General features: G+C 35.6%; 1 pseudogene; it reads left to right on the top strand.

The window, feature by feature from the left end:
* The first annotated feature begins 7,471 nt into the window (after nt 1–7,471).
* LOC145261433 (5S ribosomal RNA) lies at nt 7,472–7,588 on the top strand (annotated as a pseudogene).
* The last annotated feature ends 915 nt before the right edge of the window (nt 7,589–8,503 follow it).

The following is an 8,503-nucleotide window of genomic DNA, read 5'->3' as shown; positions in this document are numbered from 1 at the left end:
ATCTTTTTTAAATCATTCGGATTACGATTTTCACTTCGAGAACTATTTTCACAACGCACCGGCCGATGTAACATCCGATTTTTTTCAAATATAAGTCGGATCGTGGCTGACGGAACGAGAGCATACTACTCTTGTGTATTAAATAAAAGGCGTCGGTTGAAATAAACTGCAGATTCTCAAGTTTAGCAAGATATACTTAAAGAAAGTCGGCGGTTACATTGGCCGAAATGTTGTGAAAATAATACTCAAGACGAGAACAGTAGTTCGAATAATTTAAATAATACAAATAATCAATTTTCATCTAAAAAAAATTTCCGAAGAAAAATATTTTTTCAATGAAAACTTTTTTTTTTTTTAAATACAAGGTTCGTTCAATTTGTCAAAACAGAGACGGATGATCAATGAAATATGAATTATCAATGCAGCATTGTATGGACAGTTACCGATTAGCGATTATTAACGAAGTAAAAGAAACTGACGGAATTTTGTAACAGCGACTACAAACGAAAACAGCATCAACATCAACAATAGTAATTTTCAGCAAAATTTAATGATCGGAAAAATTTCTATGTCCCGAATAATACTATTTTTTGGTCCAAAACTTTTCCCCCGTGTCGTTTAGATTCGACTTCGACAACCAAGGCACAACAATCCAATATGGATACCTCAGCGTACACGTGAATTTAATAATCTAACAATCACAAACCTTCATACATACAGACTCATTTTAACACCTGTGTGGGTAAGAATTTTTTTTTCTTACACGGTGGTCACCACTTATCAAGGCCCGGAAGCCACTCAGGGATAAGGGTTATTGCAAGTACAGTACGTTAGTGTAGAGATTTATTGAAGTGTTTACTTGAGGTGGCGGTTCATTAGGAATTTTTTTACGTTGGACTTGAAGACATCCAGGTTGTAGTCAGGTGGGAAGCAAGCAGACGGAACAGAGTTCCACAGGCGTATTCTCGTATATGAACGCTTTTTCGTACAAATGGGGCATTTACTTACTATTACGTGGATTTTCTAATCTTTTATTTCCGTCCATACTCATGAACCTATTCATTTACTTACAACCTTCTGTTTTAGTCCATCTTAATTACATGAGTTAATGAAGTTGTTTTAAATGTTAGATTAAGACGTTTTCTTTCTATTTTATATTTGTGTTATGTTAAACGGTTAACACACCAATTCTCATCAGATTACTAAAGTTAAGCAACGATGAGCCTAGCCAGTACCAGATGGACGACCATTTGGGAATACTAGGCGCTGTATATGGTGGCAGAGTGGGAGCTCTTCCACTATCAGGAGCAATAAAGGGTCCCTTCCCCTACGATAACGAGTGGGAGACTCCTCGGCAAGTTCAAGTACCCACTTAGATCCCTCGGCAGGCAGGTAATGGATGAACTGTCAGGCAGGGTGATATTTTTTTCCGAAATTGGTCAACTTTTCATTGTGTTAGGCAAAAAGATCATGATTGGGGTAAAATGGCCAAGACAGCACGCTTTGTATGAGCACTGCGTCCATAGCAAGTAATTGAAACTTACTATAGCTACTACACTGCAAAAAATATTATGGTGAAACGGCTCGATACAGACTTGATACGTGAAGAAGAAAACTTCGTCTATTTTTCAATGTTTGCAAGTCGTTCGCGGAACGTCGTATTCAATGATGAATCGTATTTTGACGAATATTTGTCGTTTGTGAATACATTCAAGAATAATCTATATATTAATACGATAGCGTGTGTGTTATTTTGTGTCACGCTTACATCTTTTTTCTTTCGGGTGACTGTTGTTTAATTGTTACTAGTCTTCGGTGCCCGGTGTTGCCCGGGTATTTGGAGGTGTGTGTTAAGCAAAAAAAAAAAAAAAGTGGTAGTAGACATGCAGGCTCGAACCAGTACCGCGAAGGAGGGAAAGAACGTGAAAAAAAGGTGACATTTTTGCCGTTACGTCTATCGCCAAACCGGAAGTGGGAAGGTTTAAATTAAGACTAGTCAATCGAAAAGAGAGGATAACTTTCGAAAATATCGGCGAAAAAAAAAAAACGATCCATCCTTATATAAAAGCGCCCAGTTGAGGGTGAAGGAATTAATGTTTTTATCCAATTTTTCGATATGTCGAAGGTTTAGGCAGACATACCAGCATACACACATACATACATTTTAACAGACAGGTGAGATTTATATTATAGACTAGCCTGGGTACCCGGCATGTCTTGGTATTTGGATGTGTGTGTTCAGAAAAAAAGGTTTTAGTGGGCAGACAGGCTCGAACCCGTGACACGAAGGCGGAAAAGAAACTGGAGGTGTGTGTAAGGGTGTTGGTTGAGCAAAAAAGAAAAAAGAAAAAAAGGAAAATTGCGAGCGCAAAAAAAGTAATAGTAGACAGGAAGGGTCGAACCGGTTCTGTGACGGAGGAAAGAAAGTGAACAAAAAAAAAAGTGACGCGTAAGTTGTTGCGCCCATCGCCAAACTGGGAGTGACGATCCCTCTCTGTAGAAAAGTGCACAGTTGAGGATGAAAGAATTAATGATTTAAGCCAATTTTTCGATATTTGTCGTTCGAAGAGGCGAGGTTCAAAATGATACCCGTCTCGGGAAAATCTGTTGCCTATGTCGAAAGTTTTAGGTAGACATACATACATAGATACATGCACACATACATACATACATACATACATACATACATACGCTTAAACATATAGGTGAGATTTATATTATAGAAGATGACCTTCTATGTCTTTTATAAATAATTTTAACAAGAATTCTTCAAAAGTTTTGGTTTCGGTTTCGATTATAGCTAAAGGAACTTACGTTACATATATATATGTATATATATATATATATATATATATATATATATATATATATATATATTCCTTTATATTTTTTGTTTCGGTTTCAATTCAAGCTGATGCACACAAATCATACGTATATATATATATATATATATATATATATATATATATATATATATATATATATATATATATATATTGCAATCACAACTTTATAATATACTCGCGAGGGGTACCCGGCGTTGCCCGGGTGTTTGGAGGTGTGTGTGGAAACTCCGGGGGTGGGGGTGGGATAAAAAAAAGTAAGTATGAGGATCTAACCCGAACCGTTGAGGCAAAATTGTAAATTAAAGTGTGAAAAAAAAAGTACGACTTAACCATTGTCCCACCGTGAGATGCTAACGGAAACACGTTTAAATTTATTAATTACTTGGATTTGGCAGGTGCCCGTTTTAATGTGTTAATGAGGTCAAGTTTGACTGCGGGGTTGTATTTACTGCTGAACGCTTTCCCCCCCCCCATCCCAAGATGTTATAGGAAAAAGAATAATCCACATGCGGCGAGCGACAAATGTTGAATATTTATCTTCCCGAAATCGACCAAATTAAATAGACAGGCGAGCTTCGCTGTTAACTGTGAGATATTACGATTTATATGCGATATAAAAAGTTTTAAAAAGTTGTGAAGCGAGCGACCGTTTCTCTGAAAAAAAAAGCCTTTTATAGACATACAAAAAAAGCGAACGCACATACATACATACATACATACATACATACATACATTTTCGCTTTTATATTTATAGATAATAATCAATAGAAAATTTACTCTACAATAATATATACGAAATTTGCATAAATTGAAATATCATATTTAAGAGTACTTTAGGACCGGGCCACGGCGGGAGTCCCTGCTAGCTTAGATATATACTTTTGCAGTTTTAACAAAAGAGCTACTATATGAAGGTGTCTCTATTCACGCTGAACATCCACAGAATGCCAACATCAATATATATACTTATGAAAATGGCCGCCGTGGAATTTCCACATGTCCCGCTCGTACATCATTGTTACATTTTTCTCTATCTAACATAAAACGGTGTATGCCATTATTATTATTATTTTTAAAATATTTTCTTGAAATCACATTCTTTTATACCTATTATTAGGGAGTTCCTTTGTTTTCTTTTGAAGTCCCGCAAAATTATAATTATAATTATAATTATTCTTATATTTAATCTCATCTTTTATTATCTGTTATATCTTCGAATTAATTCTTGAGCTCGCCATTATTTCCGTTCACATCTCTAAAAAAAGTTTGAACGCGTCTGTTTGCTTCTCCTGTGAGTGTATTACATTCGCCGTCTTCTTCATCAATTAAAAAATTAAAAAAAAAAAAAAAAAAAATCTAAACACATTTTGATGCAATTGTAAAATCATAGTTTTACATGTTTTCTATTAGCAGGATTACCCGTCGTTGCCCGGGAGAGTAGTAGATAATTTATGTTTATTAACAACAATTAGTGTGTAGACGATTAACTGGGACAGGGAATCGAAAAAAAAAATCGGAACGTTTGGGGGTGGGGGTATTGAAATCAGTATCGTATTTGAAAAAAAAAGTATACTTAATTTACGATGCAAGTAACGATAATTTTAATTATTTTTGTTTTGTTTATGTTTTCTTTATGTTTTGAAAAAATCATTGCTGGTATTAATGATAAATATCGATTTTAAGCTGTCAGTAAAAAATCAATAGTCACCCCAAAGGTATTTATATGCATATATTTGTTTTTACGATAATCCGAAAATTAAAAAAACAAATAATAACCACAACTCTCATTCTCTCTCTCTCTCTCTCTCTCTCTCTCTCTCTCTCTCTCTCTCTCTATCTATCTATCTATCTATCTATATATATATATATATATATGGTAAAACTGGTAATTAGTAAAAACCTGAAGAGAGTGCTCAATACTATTGCAGAGCAAATACGTGTTTTATTTCTTTATTACCTTTTTATCTGTTTGGTCACATATGTTTCAGATGTTGGACCATGTTTACTATCACACAGCTTCGTCAGACCTTGCAGAAGTGGTTGTTAGTATTAGAAATAAGAGTTTTAGAAGGCATTAGGATTAATATTAAGCCTCCCATCTTTGTTCATAATAAATCAATTTGTATAATAAACAGTCTTTACTTTCTTTATTATCATCAGTTGTTATTAGGATTAAGATTAAGGATTTATCGTCGGTTCATAAAATTAAATTTCCATACCGGATTATTCGTTACTTTATTATGATTAATAACTATTGGGTTTACAAGAAAATGCTTGCGGAATTTTTAATTTGGATTTCAAATAATATATTTTCAAATAAGTTTTCGGTATAATACCTTTTACTTTATATATCATTTTAAAAAAAAGCGTTATTCGGTCTACGTAATCGTTTTAACTACAATCGTTTTAAAAGAATGTTGGATACAAGATGAAAAAAAAGCAAATTCCCACAATTTTTATTCAATTCAAGCTAGGTCGAAAAATTGCTGAAACAGCTCGTTATATTAACGAAGCGATTGGTCCAGGAACCACAACTGAACGCATAGCATAGTGGTCGTGTAAGAAATTTCGTGGCTGCGATGAGAGTCTTGAAAGTTAATAGCGTAGTAGTCGGCCATCGAATGCTGACAATGAACAATTAAGGGACTTAGTCGAAGCTAATCCATGCACGACTGTTCGAGAACTTGCTTCTGAATTAGACATAACGCATACGACGATTTCCAACCCCTCGAGAGAGATTGAAAAGACAGAAAGTAAACTTGATAAATGGCTGGCCCACGAACTGAACGACAACCAAAATAAACGCCGTTATCAAGTGTCATTTTCTCTTCTTTTACGCAACAGGAACGACTCTTTCTCGAGCGGATTGACTTGCGACGAAAAGTAGCTTCTTAACGACAATGCGCGACGTTCATCTCAGTGGTTAGACGCCAACGAAGCTCAACGACACTTCCCGAAGCCCGAGTTGAACGAAAAGAAGGTCGTACTGACTGTTTGGTGGTCTGCGACCGTTACATTACAGTTTTTTGAATGCAGACGATCCCATTACGGCGGAGGTAGTGTTAATAAAAGCATGAAAGGCATCAGAAGCTTCGACAACAATATCCAGCATTAGTTAACAGAAAAGGCCTAATTCCCCTCCATGACAATGCCCAACCGCACGTTGCTAAACCGACCATGCAGAAGTTGGACGGATTGAGCTACGAGACTCTGCCTCATCCGCCATACTCTCCAGACATTATACCTATCGACTATGACTTTTTAAACATCTCGACAACTTTTTGCATTAAGAATACTTCAGAAAAGTAAGCGATATCAAAAACATCTTCAGCAACTTCGTCGCCACCTAAACTCCAGATTTTTACGCAACTGACATGAATACACGTGTTTTGTGTTGGTAAACGTGTGCTGATTCTTATGGTGCTTATTCCAATCAATACACTTTTGCTTGAGTCGAGATAAAATTTTCTTGTCAACCTTATATTCAGATTAAGATTAGCACTCCTTTATTTTGCTCATGAAAATCAACTTGCATACTTGATTATTGAAGCGAGCTGAACACACACACACGCGCTCAGTATATGTTTTTTATATAGAAAAGTTTTAAGATATATATTGAAAGGAATGAAAACAATTATTATAATAAACTCGTATTCCGTCTATTTTGTGCGCAATTTGGGGGTGGGGTTTTGCTGTTTGTCGGGTTTATTCGGGGTATTTACGTCGAGGGGGTACAAGCGTCTGTATTTCGCCAGAGCATTCACCATTAAATTACTTGTAAAACAGACAGAGGGATGCAACATTACGTCGATGGGACAGAGGTTGAAGCTTAGATAACAGTTCAGGACCTATCAGGTTGGCGACTCTCTTTTGAACCCTGTCCAGAGGTGAGAGACTAGTAGCAAATGCACCGGCCTAAATGTGACAACAATATTCCATACATGGGTTAATTGAGACCTTGTAGAGGTACAGAATACTTTCTAGCAGTATCTTTATAGCACGGTAAAGAGAGCTCACCTTCTTTGCAGCAGCCGTGGCAATGCCTTCGATGTATCTGGTACAACTCATGTTACCTGTGAACGTTAATCCGAGGAGTTTGAACGAAGTACTTTCAGATAATATATCTTTAGTCATAACTATTGGTGGTTGAGAAGGTTTCTTGTAATCATTAAAAGAAATGAGCTTAGTCTTGGCAGCGTTGAAGGTTACAATTGTTTTTTGCCCCCATTTCACTACTGTCTTGAGGTCCTCCTCTAGGGTTTTCGCCATTAGCTTGGATATGTGTTCATTCGTTTTCTAGCATGGTAGAAAGCATTTGACTTATACAAATTGCTAATCGCTGCTCCGATATTGCCTTCTATACTCCCAGGTTTTGCTATATATGTACAACAAATTAAGGCACGACTAATGTACAATAAAGTACGACAAATGCCCCTGCTGATACTCTCTTTGTTTGATATTTAGGCAGCACACATTGGTTTCTGCATAAAGATACGAAAATATGTACTCGCAGATTGTCGGAGATTATATCGTCCGAAACGTTGTGAAAACAACGACCAAAACGACACTAGTATGCGGCATATTCACGTTCCCACTGCACCACCGAATTTACGCAACGTTGAATTATATACGGCATAATCGTGTTGACACACCGGTTCTCGTCAGATCACCGAAGTTAAGCAACATTGAGCCTGGCTAGTACCAGATGGGCGACCATTTAGGAATTCTAGGCACTGTATGTGCTCTCTGCTTATCTCGGCATTTTTTCCAGTCATCCTGTACTTCACTTGCCGCTGGTATTTAACAATGTCGTCTCAGAAGAGGTGTGGTTGGAGATTGCGCACCTCCTGCCACAAAAATTTGACGAACAGGCAACCCTTCGTGGGTATCCTTGGTCTGTCCAAGACTGAAGGAGCCTGAATGCTTATAATTCAAATAATACAACAAAAACAAAAGATATGTAATAACATAGTTCAATTATTAAACTTCTAAAAACTAAAAATCCATTCCATTAACTCTGCTAAGTCTGCCATAAAAAGTATATGAAGAAGATCGAAGAATTTATCGGCCGAAATGTTTTGTTTGATAAGAAAAAATGAATGAGCCGAGATTTCCGAAAGTGTCAGAATGATAATTAGTTTTGTCGAATTGTAAATTAATATTTTGAAACTGCTAATATCGATTGTAGATATTTGCTGATAAAACATTAATTAACAATTCGAAAAGTATTAAATAATACAACATAACAAATCTTCATAAATATGAATTGCTTTTCTAAAATTTTTGCTAATTAATTAAGTAAAAAGAAACGCGACAAAATAAATCGTTGTGAAAATTAAGTTTACAAAATACAATACGCAAATATGATTGATTTGTCGATCAATATATAATATATACATAAAAATATCATATTTAACCGTATTTTACGCCCGGGCAAAGCCAGGCCCCCCGCTAGTATATATATATATATATATATATATATATATATATATATATATATATGCGTGTGTGTTAGTGCATATATATGTGTATATATATATATATATATATATATATATATATATATATATATAAGTGCATCTTTTTGAACTTGGAATTACCTTTCATGAACTCGAACTCTCTCTCTCTCTCTCTCTCTCTCTCTATATATATATATA

Source organism: Euprymna scolopes, chromosome 37, assembly GCF_053919585.1.
Source record: "Euprymna scolopes isolate OS-2025 chromosome 37, ASM5391958v1, whole genome shotgun sequence".
NCBI classification, from domain to species: Eukaryota; Metazoa; Mollusca; class Cephalopoda; order Sepiida; family Sepiolidae; genus Euprymna; species Euprymna scolopes.
This window is presented reverse-complemented; position numbering and strand designations above follow the sequence as displayed.